This window comes from Trachypithecus francoisi, unplaced genomic scaffold (assembly GCF_009764315.1).
Source record: "Trachypithecus francoisi isolate TF-2019V2 unplaced genomic scaffold, Tfra_2.0 Lachesis_group0, whole genome shotgun sequence".
Taxonomy (NCBI): Eukaryota; Metazoa; Chordata; class Mammalia; order Primates; family Cercopithecidae; genus Trachypithecus; species Trachypithecus francoisi.
In genome coordinates, this window is record NW_022681453.1 from 85,196,091 (window position 1) to 85,214,775 (window position 18,685).

An 18,685-nucleotide genomic window follows, 5' to 3' on the forward strand; every position below is an offset into this window, starting at 1 on the left:
GAAGGCTGAGACTATTTTCTGCTTACAAAATTTTTCAGCTGTCGAGAGTTGAAAAGGTATCGTGAGAGTTCCAAAAAAAAAAACAACAAACAAACATTGCTCAGTTGCTTAGGGATCTTTCCACACTGTAGAATTTAAGAAGAAATAGTAAACAGAATCTTGAGAAAATGTTATCTACCCCAAAACCAGAATATGATATACACAGAGATGCAGAGCAGAAGTCTGAGGGAACTGGGAAGAGTGGCTTTATTTCTGGCTGTCTGTGCTATATTTCAGGCAACTGCATTTGTCAGAAAATGACTGTATCTTTAGGAAAAAAATATAGAAAAAAATCCAGCAAAAACTTCTTTTTCATAGAAAGCAATCAACCAAAACAAACAAACAAACAAAAACTTCAGGAGTTCTTAGCAAACTATGACCCATGAACCAAAGACGGCTACATTTTTGTAAATAAAGTTTTATTAGCATATAAACACACCAGTTGTTTATGTATTATCTATTGCTGCTTTCAGTCTGGAGCAGAGTATCTCCACAGGAAACTATAAGGCCTGCAAAGCCTAAAATATTTACTATCTGTCCCTTTTAAATGCTTTCAAACACTGATCAAACCTCTCAAGCCCATGGCTTGATAAATTAAAGGAGGATTTTTGAAAGAAAAGTTATCTGCTAAATTAGGTTTTATACGTTTTGGACTTCCTAAATTGTCTGAGAAAGTCAGCTTCCATTTTCAAAATTGATCAATGGCTTCATAGTTCTCATAGTAGAATTGTGTATTTCCCAGGATACAAACATATATGAGCCAGAACTGAAGTTAGAAAACTGTTAAGTTAAAATTGGGATATTAAAACATCGGTATAATATCTGTAAAACATTTTTCCTATTTTAGAAAACACATGACAAATCAGGGTACCTAGGGAGCCCTTAGATTTAACTTTTACCATTCTTAGAGGATTCACATATCTGGAAAAATTATTAGTCTTTTGCTTTCATTTGGGTAGGCTTCCCCCATTGTTAGGTTTACCTAAAATTGAATTAAAGCTTCCTGGTCTCTTTATTTATTTACCTATCTCAGCCTTGCCTTCTTCAAACCCACTAGGCTTTTAAAGATCCATATTTCTGCGTCAGCATCTGAGGTCCTTCTGTTCCTTTCTAGTACAGGGTTGGGTTTCCATGTGCCAGGCCCAATCTACTTAAAAAAGGACTTAGTCCAACATATGTTGACTTCTAGTCTTCATTTCCCCAGCTATTGCATTTGTTTATATGTCACATTCATATTACTTAGCAGTGGAGTGCTCTCATTGTAAAATTATCTAATATCACTTTATTGTGCGCCTTATAACAACTTGATGTCTAATATTGTGCTTGGATTTGTTCAATGGGAAACTGAAATAGTCTCCAAAATAGGATTACTATGAACCTGCTTTTCCCAAGTCAAAATTTGTTGAAGATTATTGTTTATTACCTAATCTTAACAGCTCTTCACCATCTCATTGTTATTTTGTCCAGATTTGCTATAAAATGTTCATATATCGTCAATATATTCAAGAAGCATACTGAAAATTAGAAAGAAGTCAAATGTATTGAACATGCTTGCTTTGAGCTTACCATTAGTAAAAATTGTATCTTAATTATGTATAACATTTGATTTTGGTTTGTGGTAGAAGTCATTTATCAAATAAAGAAGATATCCCATTATTATTTATATTAAGAGTTTTATCATGAAGATAAGTTATATTTATTCTCTCTATATATATTAAAGATCACTGATGAAGTTTATTTAATGATACATTGTTAAGCGTTGGATGTCTTGGACCCTATGAACTATGATTTCCTTTTTTGCAATAGTGCTCTTGCTAGTTTTGGTAACAGAATTATGCCAGGGCCATAAAGTAAATCAATTAGTCTTTCATCTTTTTTCTGTGATTTGAAATATGTTTTCTAAGATAAAATGTATATGATTTATGGAATATTTACTTACACTCACCTACGAAGCCACGTAGATCTCATTGGTCTTTAATGAAAATTTGCCTTCATGTATTTTTTCATCATTTTGATTTCTACATGGTTTCTTATTTTTAGATCAAATGTGACGATTTCTATATTTCTTTTATAACTACTAATACCAAGTAGGCTTTAAAATTTATTAGAACTATGCAGTTCACAGTATTTTCTAATATTTCTAAATCTTATCTTTATTCCTTTTATATTTCCTTTCTTTCTTGATGATTTTGGGCTTATGATTGTCTATTGCTCTTTGTCACTTTTTTCTTTTTACTCAAGATTTACTCAAAAGTTTTCTTAAATGTATTGTTTTCATTGTGTTTTTATTTCCTTAATCATCTTTATGTTGTTTTAACTTTCAATTTCCTTATTGTTTCTCTGTATCTTTATTTTCTTCTTTTTCATTACAGATTTATATTTTTGTTAGCTTATGACAATGAAAAGTTTGCTAACTTTTTATCCCTATTTTCAAATAAAGCATTTTGGGATAAAATTTTCTTCTGAGAAAAGATTTCGTTGCACCCACAAATTCTTCTTATGGTGATTTATATTTTGTTTTTACTGTTAATTATTAATAGTATGGACTTGAAATTTTATATGTACTCCATTCATACATATTTGCTGAGCAATCACTATATTATCATTTTTCTAGGCAACAAATAATGAACAAAACAGAACAAAACTTTCAGAGTTTATATTCTGCATGATAAACATGGATTTACAATTGTCTACAAATACGCACACATACACATATGCATACAGGGTAATAAGTGCTATTAGAAAATAAAGAATTATGAAGATGGTTTCTGTGTTACACAGAGTGATTATGAAAGTTTATATGATGAAGTACATTGAGTGCAAATTAGAAAAATGTATGTGAATGAAAGAAGTGCAAAGCCTCTGAAGTTTTGTTCTGATTTTTCTCTTGCTTTTTTCTCAGCAGTCCAAGCAGAGATAATTTATTTAGGTAGAAAGAGTAGCAAGTGTGAAGGGCCTAAGATTTCTGAGGAATAGCAAGGAAGCCAATATGTCTAAAGTAACTAAGAAATCAAATGGTAGGTAAGGAAGAAGAAACATTTCAGTGACGTTATAATCATGTAAGAACATTAATTACTCAGAATATATTTTTAAATATAGGCATAAAAATAGTGTCTAGAATTATCTTTTCATGACACATTTTTAGTTTTGTGGATTTCTGGTCAGTAAATACTATATATTTTCAGGGGAATTTTGTGGTAATTTTGTTCAAAAAAGTCTACATTTCCCAATTGCATTAAAAGTAATTTTTTTCCCATTCTATCAAATCTGGGCTCAAATTTAGCTTGGTGTTTACAGCATTATCATTTATTTTTCCGACAGAATTGGGAAGAAATTTGTGACAGACAGCAGCACTCTATATATCACAGGTATTCTGTTTTCATCCCCCTACCTCATTTCTTCCTTTCATCTCTCCCAGTCTTCTGTGGTGACTGAACTGCTGAGTTTTGACACTCCAGCTACCTTCTCCCAAGCTGGCAGAAATCTCATGTCTTGGTAAAATGGTCAGTCTCTACAGTTCCCAACTAACCCTGAATTCCTTATACCTCCTATACTATAAAGTTCACAGGGATATGCCTTGGTCTTGCCTTTGTATCTACATTTAGCTGTTGCAAAGGGTTGTGGGTTTTACCTCTTCAAGACTGATCTCTTCCTTAATATACTAATAAACATTTTTTGTTAATCCATTGATAGATAGAAGATAGATAATTAGATAGATGGACACAGCTATAACTCTGCTTATGATAACCTTTTTCTCATTAGGCAAAAGTATATTTCACTATGTTCTTCATAAATTGCTGTTGGAATTTAATTTTTGCTACTTTTGTTAAGATTAATCTCTCTCTTTCCCCTTTGCCCCAACACACAAACTTCTATTTATTGTTTTTATTCTTATTGTCACAGAGGAGAGTAAAATAGAAATACTTTTATGATATTTAATATAGCATTTTTGGTTTTTAAAAAATGTTTTTATTTTGTTATGTTTTATTTCTCTTTTTTAAAGAAAAGATATATTACTTTTTATTTATATATAATGTTTTTTCCTGAGTATAGTAATTTTCCTTTAATCCTACCTATACCCTACTTCAACTCTTTCTAGAAATATTCTTAACATGTATTAAATCCTCAAAGTAAAAGGAAAACAATATTTTATTCAAATTTATGGTTTTTCAAAAGGTATGTCTGTATTCCCATGCACTTTTCTATTTTTAAACATATGATATAGAATTTAAATTTCATCACACTCTTTTTACAATATTCGCTACTACTGAAAAAAACTTATATTTGTAGCTATTTTAAAAATCCTTAGAGTTGGCCTGGCGCGGTGGCTCAAGCCTGTAATCCCAGCACTTTGGGAGGCCGAGACGGGCGGATCACGAGGTCAGGAGATCGAGACCATCCTGGCTAACACGGTGAAACCCCGTCTCTACTAAAAATACAAAAACTAGCCGGGCGAGGTGGTGGGCGCCTGTAGTCCCAGCTACTCGGGAGGCTGAGGCAGGAGAATGGCGTAAACCTGGGAGGCGGAGCTTGCAGTGAGCTGAGATCCGGCCACTGCACTCCAGTCCGGGTGACAGAGTGAGACTCCGCCTCAAAAAAAAAAAAAAAAAAAAAAAATCCTTAGAGTTATGAACAAAACTAACATATTTTAAAGTTTTCTTCTCTTTACTGACATTTCTATAGTTTCCTTACAGATTATGTCATGATTTTGAATATTTTTAATTGCTTTTGTTACATGTTTTTTAGAACCTAAACCACCAATGGTACCTGTGTATCATATTTTCCATTTGTTTCCATAAAAATGATTTTATATGCCTAAATTCGTAAATAATAATTTTACTGGACACAATTCTTAAATGGTAAATGCTTATTTGGAATTTGGTGGTCTCACTCAGTAGTCTTCTAAAGTTTAATGTTAGAGAGGAACATTTTAAAGCTTTCACATATTTTGTTTGTTTATAGATTTATTTATGTTTTTCTCTCCTTGAATAGCTATTGGATTCCTTCCATCCATGTTATTTGAATGTTTCCTCTGTGTGTATATGCAACATGCTTATGAATCTCTTCTTATTAATATGGTTACAATGTGAATTTTTAATTTTCAAGCAGAGATCTTTATTTGGATTAGAAAACTTTCATTCTTTTCATTTCCTGTTTATGGGAAAAAAAATCCTTTCAAATTATGTAAATCAGCATATGAATGTTGCATTAAAAATTTAAGTATTCCATCTATATTTCTTCAGCTGTTATTCCTGTTCTATTTTGTCTTTCTTACATTTTTTTTGAATTCCTATTATTTGTCAGTTAATATCCTAGAATAGGCCTCCTCTCATATTATTTCTTCCCTTGAACCCTTTCATCCAAATTAGAGGTAAGTGATAGAACAGGCCAAAACTGTGTACAGAAAACATGGTATATAAAGTAATATAAGCCATGTAAAAGGCTGATACATGCATCCCAGCCAGAGACTTAGAGACATTCAGGTTGAAATAAAAAGACAAAAGAAAAAAATGACATTTTCAATAAATTTTAATTACTACTTAAGAGGTATGATGACCTGAGTGGGTGAGGACTAAGAGTGATATCTAAGGTCAACATATAAATTATTCGATGTATTATCGATGCAAACACAGCTGTTTCATATGACTCTACTTTCCATCACTATTTTATCTAGAAAAAATGGTTTAATCCATGATCAGTGGATGAGCTATTTCTCATCCTCATTTATAATGCTAACACAGAGTTTCCACCATGTATATAGCCTACTGATAGTCCCAATAGAAACTTATTTGTATACATTATATTTACATCACAAAAAGGAATACTTTCTTAAATATTCTTTCCTTGCCTATGGCAGTTCTATAAAACCTGATGTTTCTGTGTGCTCTTTCTTTAGTTTTTTTTTTTATTGCTCCCATAATCTACACATGTACACACACACAAAGTAGACTAAACACTAAGTACTTGAACTTCTACCCAATGCTTTTTCTATCCTTTGCTTCAGAGATCTGATTTATTGCAAAAGTACTGATTACCTAAGCTGTCTATGCATTTCTTCTTGAACTAAGAAAAAAATTCCTTAACATTACATACACACACTCCAGTTCTGTATTGGCAATGACATATAAAAACACTCATTTTTTCATCCTCTATTACCTGATTTTTATTCCTGTTTTATTTCAGTTGCCATCCTACAGTTTATGAAAGTCATTATTAATTAATCACAATCTACCTTTAAGTAATATGTGTCACCCAATAATATACTCCCAATTCTTGCCTTGTATACTTTGTTAATTATCTAGTATATTGTATTTTTATATGCTACAAACCCATAATTCCTTCTATTGTGTTTTAGAAAGATGATTAGATTGAGAACAATTAAGCATAGAAATGAAATTTATACTTATGAATTACACCATTTCAGTGTTCTTCACATTTCTTATAGATCTAGTTTTTGTCTAGTATCTAGTATTCTACCTAATGAGCTTTTTAAAGAGAATTTCTTTTGCAAATAACGTCTCTCAATTTTTATTTATCAAATAGCCTGTTTATTTTTGACATATATATTTTTTCTCTGAATTGAATTCTAGTTTGTCCAAACTCTAGTTTGTCCTTTTTATCCAACACTTGAATGATGATGTTATTCCATTTTATTCTTGCTTGCATGACTTCTGACACAAAATCTGCTATTAATTTTATCTGTGTTCCTCTGTGTGATGAATTCTGTCCTTTTTTTTTCTCTGTTATCCTTAGAGAGTTCCTCTTTATCACTGGACTTCAGCAAATTCCATGTAGCATGTTTGTGTAAGTTGTGATTGTTTCTCGGTTTATATTTAATGTTAATTATGTGCTCTGAGCTTCGTAGAACTGGTTGCCTAACACCTTCCTTATGGGGAAAATTCTTGACCCATATCTTTTCAGATACTTTTTCTTCCCTGCTCTCTCGCTCGTATCTCAATATTCCACCTACACATACGTTAGACTCCTTGATATTTTCCTGAAGTTTTGTATACTCTTTTCTTTGTGTTTTCACATTTTTCCCTCTTTGGTTCAGTTTGCACACTATTTCTACACCTTTACATTCACTTGAGATTGAGTGTCAAGTCTACTAACAATCCCGTTGAAAGTATTCTACATTTCTGTGTCATTGCATTTTAAAATTTTATAGCACTCAATTTTTTTCCAGCATGTAATTTTTATCACTTATAGTTTCCATTACTTTTTTGGTATTTCCTATCTTTTTTAAACATTGGTTATATTTTCCACCATAGCCTTTGATGTATTAGTCCTAGTGTTTTTAATTCCCTGTATAAAAGTCCCAATATATTGATCATATCTGAGTCTGCTTTAGTTGATTTCTCATCATTTTTGTACCATATGTTATTATTATTTTTATAATTACTATTTTGAGACAGAGTTTTGCTCTGTTGCCCTGGCTGGAGTGCAGTGGTGTGACCTTGGCTACCACAGCCTCCACCTCCAGGGTTCAAGTGATTCTCCTGCCTCAGCCTCCCGAGTAGCTGGGACTACAGGCATGCGCCACCATGCCCAGCTAATTTTTGTATTTTTAGTAGAGACAGGGTTTCACGATGTTGACCAGGCTGGTCTCGAACTCCTGACCTCATGATCCACCCGCCTCGGCCTCCCAAAGTGCTGGGATCACGGGCGTAAGCCACCACGCCCAGTCTCCCATATGTTATTATTTCTTACTTTGTTTCGTAATTTTTGGTTGAAAGCTGTTTATCACATGGAGAATAAGAGAGAGCTAAGTAGTGTTTATGCCTCAAGATGGGCATGCTTCTTCTTTTGCCAAATCATTAGTATGGAGGCTTTTGTAAACATAATCAGGAACCAAGCTGGGTTAGTGTTTTATTTTTGCTTTTTCTATAATAAGTACTCTACTGACCTCAAATTCCTTGACTGTGCCATGCTTATAGTGAGGCTAGATTCCCAGAGGTTTTTGTTCAATGTTTCTGTTTTTTCTTCCAGCTTTAGATAATCCTCGTGATTCTGTGCCTCGGAGAGCTAGTCTTTCTAAGTTCTTATCCTTACCCCAATAATAAACTTCTGTTGTATACTTATTATAGCTACTTGTTAGCCTGGGCGTGTGGTTCAGTGATGGCATCCTCTGTTACCCTCTTTCAGCCTCAACATTAAGCTGAGCTTCTGTCACTAAGTCTCACATTTGAGGCTTTCTCAGTGACTCTGACCCTCCTCCACACATCCAAGACCTCTAATGGTCTGATATTTGAATAGTTTCTGCCTTTCTCTTATGGTTAGCAGACTTTAAAAAATTTTATTTTTTATTCCATCTGCGCTGTTTCTTTTTATTGCTTTTTATTTTTATTTTTTAATTTTAATTTTATTTTTTTTTATTTTTTTAGTTTAACGGTTATTTACCATGAGAGAGAGAGTTCAGTACAAACAGGGCCTGAAGTTAAAGCTTGAAATAACCATCCAGAGTTTAGGTGAGTCATACAACATAGAAACATATGAATACATTGACTTATTCCAGTAGCCCTGCATGTGTGTGTATATATATACATATGTATGTGAAAAGAGAAAGAGAAATAGAGAAAAGAGAGACACACACACGGAGAGAAAGAGGTGGAGAAAGTGAGAGAAAGTTATACTAGCAAGCAGTGATCTCACACATCCACTGCATAAAACTCACATAGCTGAAAATGGTTAAAATAGAGAGAATATTAAAACTATGAAAATAATGATAAAGTTGTACAGTTTATTGCATGAAAATACCTGAAGTCTTTCTTAGGGGTTTGGTCTGCATTCTAATTGTACAACATGAAATGTGAGGAAAATGACCATCTTATTAAATGTTTATTATTTTCGAGATGTCATAAAAATGATTTACGTAAGTGTTTTTGCAAAGCATTTCATATCTGCCTTAAGTCATCTAGTGGTATAGTATTTTTTGACTTTGGGCATATGAATTTGCACTTACTTGTATGACTGCAGTGTTTATTCTTTGAAGCCACTGAACGGGAAATCAGCTGTTCATTGTCACTTAAGTCATTGCAAGAAATCCTTTACCTCTTGGTGTCCTGTTAGCTTTCACCCTTGTTTTTTTCTTTGTAAAGGACAGGAACTTTGCCATTTAAGTCCATCCTGGGAGTTCATATTTTCTAGCATTGTATTTGTCTTGTGACTCTCAGAAGTATTTTTAAAATACCAATTTCGGAGTGGAAATGTCTTACTGATAAATGGATGCAGTCGTTTAGGTAGAAAAAAGACCAAGTAAGGTGAAGCATTTGGCATTCGGTTTTTTTTTTGTTTTTTTTTTTTTTTTTTTTGAGACGAAGTCTCACTCTGTCGCCCAGACTGGAATGCAGTGGCAGGATCTTGGCTCACTGCATGCTCCGCCTCCCGGATTCATGCTATTCTCCTGCTTCAGACTAGCTGGGACTACAGGCACCCACCACCATGCCTGATTAATTTTTTGTATTTTTAATAGAGACGGGATTTCACCGTGTTAGCCAGGATGGTCTCCATGTCCTGACTTCGTAATCCGCCCACCTCGGGCTCCCAAAGTGCTGGGATTACAGGCATGAGCCACCGCGCCCGGCCTTATTTGACGTTCTTAATCAAGGTGAGATTAATGTATCTCACAAATTGAGTTCTGTTTCATAGTACCTTAATCCTACTCTATTTTCAATAGTAATGTTCAAGTTAATTGTGTATATTTTATAGATCTGTTTGAAGTATTCTTATGCTGTAGCTATTGATTTATCCATTTCAATATTGTGCTTAATTTGTTCAGCTTCTAACATTCAGAACTTATAAATTTAAGAATTATAATTTAAAAAGATGAATGAAACTCTAAAAATAGATCATCTGTGTTTAAAATAAGGTTTAAAATTAGAATTTACTCCATATGTGCTTTGCCGAAAATTTGGAACTATATGAAAATTCTCTCCAAACATAGCTTAACACACAGTGTAATAAGTAAAAAGTTACCTTATGAAGCTGTGATATATTTATTTTTAATATTTCAAATTGAAGTAACATGTATTAGTAAAATTATCTAGGGTTGTTACCTTAGTTGGAAAGTTGCTATGATTCTTTTTTGTTGATTAAAATTGTATTGATGCACAGCATTTAACAGATGACACAAGAATTCATTGCTATTTTTAAGTGATGTTACAATTTATGTCATATTTTGTAGAAATATATTTGTTGGCCTTATTTGCCATTTCTAATAAGCAAAAAATAAATTATGTTAATTTTCAGCTGACTATATAGATTTTACTGTCTTCATATTTCATACTTGCTTTAGTTTTTACATGACACCTTTCACACAAGCACTTCCAACTAAATAAATAACACAAAAGTAGGATATATTAGTTAAGTTCCTGAAATGTAAGAATTAGTGGAACTCCCGGTTATCTATTATTGGTGTATAGGAATGCTTGTGATTTTTGCACATTGATTTTGTATCCTGAGACTTTGCTGAGGTGTCTTATCAGCTTAAGGAGATTAGGGCTGAGACGATGGGGATTTCTAAATATACAATCATGCCATTTGCAAGGAGAGACGATTTGACTTCCTCTCTTCCTGTTTGAATACTTTTTATTTCTTTCTCTTGCCTGATTGCCCTGGCCAGAACTTTCAATACTATGTTGAATAGGAGTGGTGAGAGAGGGCGTCCCTGTCTTGTGCCAGTTTTCAATGGGAATGCTTCCAGCTTTTGCCCATTCAGTATGATATTGGCTGTGGGTTTGTCATAAATAGCTCATATTATTTTGAACTATGTTCCATCAATACCTAGTTTATTGAGAGCTTTTAGCATGAAGCGGTGTGGAGTTTTTTTGAAGACCTTTTCTGCATCTATTGAGATAATCATGTAGTTTTTGTCATTGGTTCTGTTTATGTGATGGATTATGTTTACTGATATACGTAAGTTGAATCAGCCTTGCATCCTAGGGATGAAGCGGACTTGATCTTGGTAGATAAGCTTTTTGACATGCTGCTGGATTCGGTTTGCCAATATTTTATTGAGGATTTTTGCATCAATGTCCATCAGAGATATTGGCCCAAAATTTTCTTTTTTTGTTGTTGTGTCTCTTCCAGGTTTTGGTATCAGGATAATGCTGGCCACATAAAATGAGTTAGGGAGGAGTCCCTCTATTTCTATTTTTTGGAATAGTTTCAGAAGGAATGGTACCAACTCCTTTTGGTAACTCTGGTAGAATTTGACTGTGAATCTGTCTGGGCTTTTTTTTTTCCTTTCTTTTTTTTTTGATTGGTAAGATATTAATTATTGCCTCAATTTCAGAACTTGTTATTGGTGTATTCAGGGATTCGACTTATTCCTGGTTTAGTATTGGGAGGGTGTATGTGTTCAGGAATTTATCCATTTCTTCTAGATTTTCTAGTTTATTGCCATTCACAATTACTACAAAGAGAATAAAATACCTAGGAATACAACTTACAAGGGATGGGAAGGACCTCTTAAGGAGAACTACAAACACTACTCAAGGTAATAAGAGAGGACAAAATAAACAGAAACACATTCCATGGATAGAAAGAATGGATAGAAAGAATCAATATTGTGAAAATGGCCATACTGCCCAAAGTAATTTATAGATTCAATGCTATCCTCATCAAGCTACCATTGACTTTCTTCACAGAATTAGAAAAACTACTTTAAATTTCATATGGAACCAGAAAAGAACCTGTATAGCCAAGACAACTCTAAGCAAAAAGAACAAAGCTGGAGGCATCATGCTATCAGTCTTCAAACTATATTACAAGGCTACAATAACCAAAAGAGCATGGTACGCGTACCAAACAGATATATAGACCAGTGGAATAGAGCAGAGGCCTCAGAAATAACACCCCATATCTACAACCATCTGAGCTTTGACAAACCTGACAAAATCAAGCAATGGGGAAAGGAGTCCCTATTTAATAAATAGTATTGGGAAAACTGGCTATCCATAGGCAGAAAACTGAAACTGGACCCCCCTACCTTACACCTTATACAAAAATTAACTCAAGATGAATTAAAGACTTAAATGTAAAACCCCAAACCATAAATATTCTAGAAGAGAACCTCAGCAATACCATTCAGGACATAGGCATGGGCAAAGACATCATGACTAAAACACCAAAAGCAATGGCAACAAAAGCCAGTATTGACAAATGTGATCTAATTAAACTAAACAGCTTCGGCACAGCAAAAGAAACTAGCATTAGAGTGAACAGGCAACATACAGAATGGGAGAAAAGTTTTGGAATCTATCCATTTGACAAAGGGCTAATATCCAGAATCTACAAAGAATTTAAACAAATTTACAAGGAAAAATCAACCCCATCAAAAAGTTGGTGAGGATATGAACAGACACATCTCAAACAAAGACATTTATGCAGCCAAGAAACATGAAAAAAGCTTATCATCACTTGTCATTATAGAAATGCAAATCAAAACCACAATGAGATACCATCTCATGCCAGTTAGAATGGCGATCATTAAAAAGTCAGCAAACAACAGATACTGGAGAGGATGTGGAGAAATAGCAATGCTTTCACACTGTTGTTGGAAGTGTAAATTAGTTCAACCATTGTGGAAGACAGTGTGGCGATTCCTCAAGGATCTGGAACCAGGAATACGATTTGACCCAGTGGTCCCATTACTGGGTATATACCCAAAGGATTATAAATCATTCTATAAAGACATATGCACACGTATGTTTATTGAAGCATTACTCACAATAGCAAAGACTTGGAACCAACCCAAATGTCCATCAATGATAGACTGGATAAAGAAAATGTGGCACATACACACCATGGAATACTGTGCAGCCATAAAAAAGGCTGAGTTTATGTATTTTTGAGGGACACAGATGAAGCTGGAAAACATAATTCTCAGCAAACTAACACAGGAACAGAAATCCAAGCACTGCATGTTCTCACTCATAAGTGGGAGTTGAACAATGAGAGCATGTGGAGACAGGGAGGGGAACATCACACACCAGGGCCTGTTAGAGGGTGTGGTGCTAGGGGAGGGATAGCATTATGAGAAATACCTAATGCAGATGTCGAGTTGGTGGGTGCTGCAAACCACGACAGCACATGTATACCTATGTAACAAACCTGCATGTTCTGCACATATATCACAGAATTTAAAGTATAATAATAATATAGGAATCAAATGGTGATGAGTGGAACTGCAATGATATCATGGAAGCTCTGGGTATACATTTACAAATAATAAATAAAACAACGATCCAATCAATTGAGATTTCAGAATAAATTGAGAATAAAAGGTAAGCCTGACTACTTTTCAAAATGATACATTATAGGCATGTTGGACAAATTAAAGGTAAAGAAATACAGAGATAACGTAATTTCAAAAGACTGAATGTTGGTGCTTTGAAGATGAGAAGGAGCATCTTGCCTCTCCTTGACTTTATTCTGAAACAGTTTAAAATATTTTGGTGTGTTCTAAAATGCAAACTACTTTATATTTATTAGATTCAAGTTGGAGAAATCAGGGCATAGGAATAAAAAACATCTAATGGAAGAAGCAAAATTTTGAGACAAAAAGTTGAAGGTGAAGATGACAGGAATGAACCACTCTATCAAGTATCTCTAGAAGTTTTTAACAAACTTTCATTCAGCAACTGATTCTACATATACTTCAGGGAGATAATTTGAGAAATTTTTCAACTGCATTTTATGATAGTTAGAAGTTGATTTATTCATCATTCATTCATTTCAGAAACACTTAAAATATTTCGTTGTTTTGAAACAAATGAAAGAGAATGATGAGTTTTTTTTGTTTGTTTTTTTTGTTTTTTTTTTTTGAGACGGAGTCTTGCTCTGCCGCCCAGGCTGGAGTGCAGTGGCCGGATCTCAGCTCACTGCAAGCTCCGCCTCCCGGGTTCACGCCATTCTCCTGTCTCAGCCTCCCGAGTAGCTGGGACTACAGGCGCCCGCCTCGTCGCCCAGCTAGTTTTTTGTATTTTTTTAGTAGAGACGGGGTTTCACCGTATTAGCCAGGATGGTCTCGATCTCCTGACCTCGTGATCCGCCCGTCTCGGCCTCCCAAAGTGCTGGGATTACAGGCTTGAGCCACCGCGCCCGGCCTCTCTTCACATTCTCATAAGCGTCTCCCACATTATACTCATGGAAGTTCCCTCAATATTTATGAATGCTTGTTTCATCAAATATATCCTCAGCTTGAAGAATCCTTACTTAAAACAAAAATTTCATGTTCATTCCACCCCTACACCCCTGCCCCAATGCAGAAGGTAGACTATGACGCATGTCAGAAAGACGACATGAAGAGAAGTTCTACAGAGCAGAATGGTTGATGGAGAGAGGGCGAGTATGCATACTGCATATCAATTTGATCTGGGAAGAGAGTATGAGGAAGAAAGATTATCGTCTGTGATTTATGGGAGAAATTTTGAAAATATGATATTAGAAATGTTTTTCTCTTTGTATGTTTATGATTATTGGCAGTCTCTTGGGTATCCAGAGACAACAACAGGTTAAAGAAGTCTAGGTGGGGGGCCGCGCGCCATGGCTCACGCCTGTAATCCCAGCGCTTTGGGAGGCCGAGGCGGACGGATCACGAGGTCAGGAGATGGAGACCATCCTGGCTAACACTGTGAAACCCCGTCTCTACTAAAAATACAAAAAATTAGCCAGGAGTGGTGGCGGGTGCCTACAGTCCCAGCTACTCGGGAGGCTGAGGCAGGAGAATGGCATGAACCCGGGAGGCGGAGCTTGCAGTGAGCCGAGATGGCGCCACTGCACTCCAGCCTGGGCGACAGAGCAACACTCCATCTCAAAAACAAGAAAAGAAAAATAAAAAAAAAAAAAAGAAATCTGGATGAGGGATGGCAGACACATTCCCAACTTCTCCCAGTTCCCCAGCTCTATCAGGTGGACACAGGGTGAATCCAATGCTTTAGCCCCAAGCAAGAAGACCCTGCACTTATCTGAGAGGTTGTACCTCTGTCCTGAAAGTCCTTTCACTGTATTCTGGAAGAAAGAAAGGGAAACAGGCCCTCTTGAAGTCCTCCATGCCAGGAAGCCTTAGTAAATTTAAACATGACCTCTGCTTGCAAAACTTCTTCTGAGATCATGACAACAGTTAAAATTAGTAGTCAAAACATTTCACAGAAAACCAACTCATTTCTAGGGTCCAGCTCTCATGAAGTCACTTACAGCAATGAGAACAGCAAGGACCCGAGACCCACATGCACAAAGTTCCTGAACTGACAGCATAGGAGGGAATATTTCCCTCAACCGCTCATCCTGTAAAAGATACAGAAGGGTAAGAACCTTGAATCTGAATAAATATTTACCCTAAATAGGAAAAGGTTTTCACCAGAAGTAATTAATATAAATGACGAACTTAAGCATTAGATTAAATATTCAGTGCCAATCTGAAATCATTTTAAGTTTTCTTAAAAATACTTCTTTGCAAATATGTTTGTTTCTATAAATTTCGTATCTGCTGCTAATTATTTTAGAATAGTCACTAAGCTAAATGCTAAACTTTAAAAAAATGAGTAAACATATTATATTAGTCAGCTAGGTCTTCCATTACAAAATACCATGAACTGGGTGGCTTCAACAACATAAATTTATTTTTTCACAGTTATGGAGACTGGAAGCTCAAGATTAAGGTGTTAGTTTGATTTCTCTTAAAGTCTCTTCCCTTGACTTGTAAATGGCTGTGTCCTCACATGGCTTTTCTTCCATGTATGCATGCTTGTAGTGGCTCTTCCACTTGTTACAAAGACACAGTCCTACTGGATTAGGGCCCCGCTGTCATGATCTTGTTTAAGTTTGATTACCTTTTCAGCTGGCCTATTTCTGCATACAGTCACGTTGAGGGAAAAAGCTTCAGCACATGAATTTTATGGGGACAAAATTTAGGTCATAAGACATTCGAAACCTCAAAGTTCAATAGGGAAAGTTAATGTGATAGGTAGAACGGTGGCCCCACCAGGATGTTCACATTCCAGTACCCACAATCTACTAGCATGTTACCTTACACAGCAAAAGAGACTTTTCTAATGTGCTCGAGTTACTGATACTGAGATGGGGAGGGTATTCTTGATCTGGGTGGGCCCAATGTAACCATGAGGGTCATTATAAGAGGGAGGCAGAAAGGTCAGTTGAAGAAGGAGATGAAACAGCAGAAACAAAGGTGAGATTTGTGCATGGCCATGAGTCAAAGAATGTAGGTAGCCTCTAGAACCTGGAAGAGACAGGGGAATTAATTATTTCTTAGGGGCTCTCTAATGAATATAGTCCTTCTGGTCCATTCTAGACTTCTCACTTCCATAACTGTTAGACAGTACAGTTGTGTTGTCAAAAGCAATTGATTTCATGGTAATTTGTTACAGTAATAAGAGAAAACAAATACTCTTTACTTTGAAGCAATAATGGTCATATATTTTGATGAATGTTGTAATTTGAATAATAAATCATAAACTGAAAGCAAAAATATAGTTTTAGAGATTTTTTAAAAAGCTGCACAGACAGGATAAAGTAGATAATTAAAACATGAGTACAATGTAGCTAAGGGGATATGGGAAATAAATGAATTTTAGGCAGAAGTATTTTTAAGTTGACTCCATGTGTAGGAAAGGAAGTAATTTCAAAGAATTGATTAGCTGAGATAAAAGAGAGATCTGTTGGCAATTTTAGAAGCGTATGTCTGTAGAGAATTGAAGAGTGAAAAAGCTTAAGGAATATTGGGTTATGAGCAGAATGTCTTTTAATATATTTTTGTCTCTGGGTCTGGTTGGAGTTGTACAAGAATTAAATCTTTTAGGCAGCTTCACACCTTATATGATAGGCATTGCCTGTCAGGAAAGGAACAGTTAGAAATCTGTTTCTCATTTATGTTGACATGGAACTGTGTAGAACAAGTAGAAGTAACTGGTTAAGACATCACTACAGAGGTTTTAGTATATGTCAGACACTTAAAAAATTACACATATTATGGAATCGCCTTGAGTACATTAAAAAAAAAAAAAAAAAACTTTGTAGAAGATTCTTTTAAAATGACATTTTCGAGACCTAATTTAAAAACTAATTTCAAGTGTTTTCATGACTGGGAGTGAAATATTGATAATTTTAAAAGAAGAGTAATAACATACATTTAGACTGGTTTACTATAACTTTATCAAATAAAGAGTAAATTGATGTATGTTTTAATAGAAAGCTATTTTCTTGATTCTAAGGCACATGTTTTTAATTTTTTAACATCTCTGAAACTGTGATATATCTTACAATAAATGGTGTGGCCAGTTCACTTGGTGTTTTTTTGTTTTGTTTTTAAATTTCATAGTGGTCTAAAAATATAATGGTTTATCATATAAAAAATAATAATTTAGATTCAATGAATACAGTAGTCCATTACATCTTGCTTTGTTAATAAATAAATAAGTTAATACTATATAGTTCTTAAAAATACATGAAATACTGACTATGAAGAAAGTTCTTATACATGAATAAAACAATAAAAATGTCAATGAGAAATTTCAGCATTAACAGAATAAATGCATATTGTCTTAAAGTGATGACATTTCTGCATGTGTGTCACACTTCAAAATAAAGATCCATATCAATAAATAAAAACTAAAGCTTATGAATCATAGGACAAAAAAAATAACAAGTATCAGACACAAGGGAAAATGAAACATTTACACTCTTCTCTTTATTTTTTATCCTAGACAATAGGTAATTAAAGAGCCAAAAAGTACATCTGGGATCACCTAGTTCAATCACTTTGTCTTAAAAATGAAAAGACTAAGATGCATGTAAATAAGCCTGCAGAGTGTGCTTCACCCACTAAAAAAGTAAGAAACTTGGTTTACTGGACTCAGCTTCCTGTTTCTGTTCTACGCCGTCACAGCTGCGCTTTTTCCAATCTGCCAGGTGACAGCCTGGATCAGTCAGCGATTGCTGTGGTGTAGAGATTGAGATGAGCAGAGTGACTGAGATAAAAAGGTACTTAATGAGGAATAAACTAGGTATTTTAAACTGAGTTCAAAAAGTCAAAGAAGCTAAAAAGTTTTAAGATTATGTTATGTGCAGTATAGTAGCATTTTTCTTTGTTTTCAAATATTATTAAGCAGTAAGTGAAAAAAGTACCATAAAAATATTTAAAATAATAGTAATTTGCTTTAAATATGCAATTTGTTTTCCTCTGCAAATGCAATGCCAGTTGATGAACACTTTTCCTTGAGCATATTTCAGTTTGTAACCAGACTTTGAGACATCATTATATTTTCTCAAACAAGTATCCATTTTATGATCCATACTGTATGCTTTGCAATAAATAACATTAATAATGCATTTCCCAGCATCTTAGACTTAATAAACACTTTTATATACATTATCCTGTTTAATTTTTACAAAAGCAATATAAGATGACAGGAAAGATATTATGACACCCATATATCACAAATGAATGGCTAATTTTCAGCTGTTAATGATTAACGTAACTCTAGTTTCGACATGTATGACTTAGCACAGTGACAGCTTTTGTGAAAGTGGGTGTTTAACTTAAGAAATTTCCATTTTCAACTTTATAGTTACATATATCCACAAACAATGTATGGAAATTCCAGTTGTTTTACATTCTTATCAACAA

At 34.5% G+C, this 18,685-nt stretch overlaps 1 pseudogene; it reads right to left on the reverse strand.

Annotated features, from left to right (window-relative positions):
• Window positions 1-18,685, reverse strand: part of LOC117078326 — a 102,557-nt pseudogene that overhangs the window by 71,929 nt on the left and 11,943 nt on the right.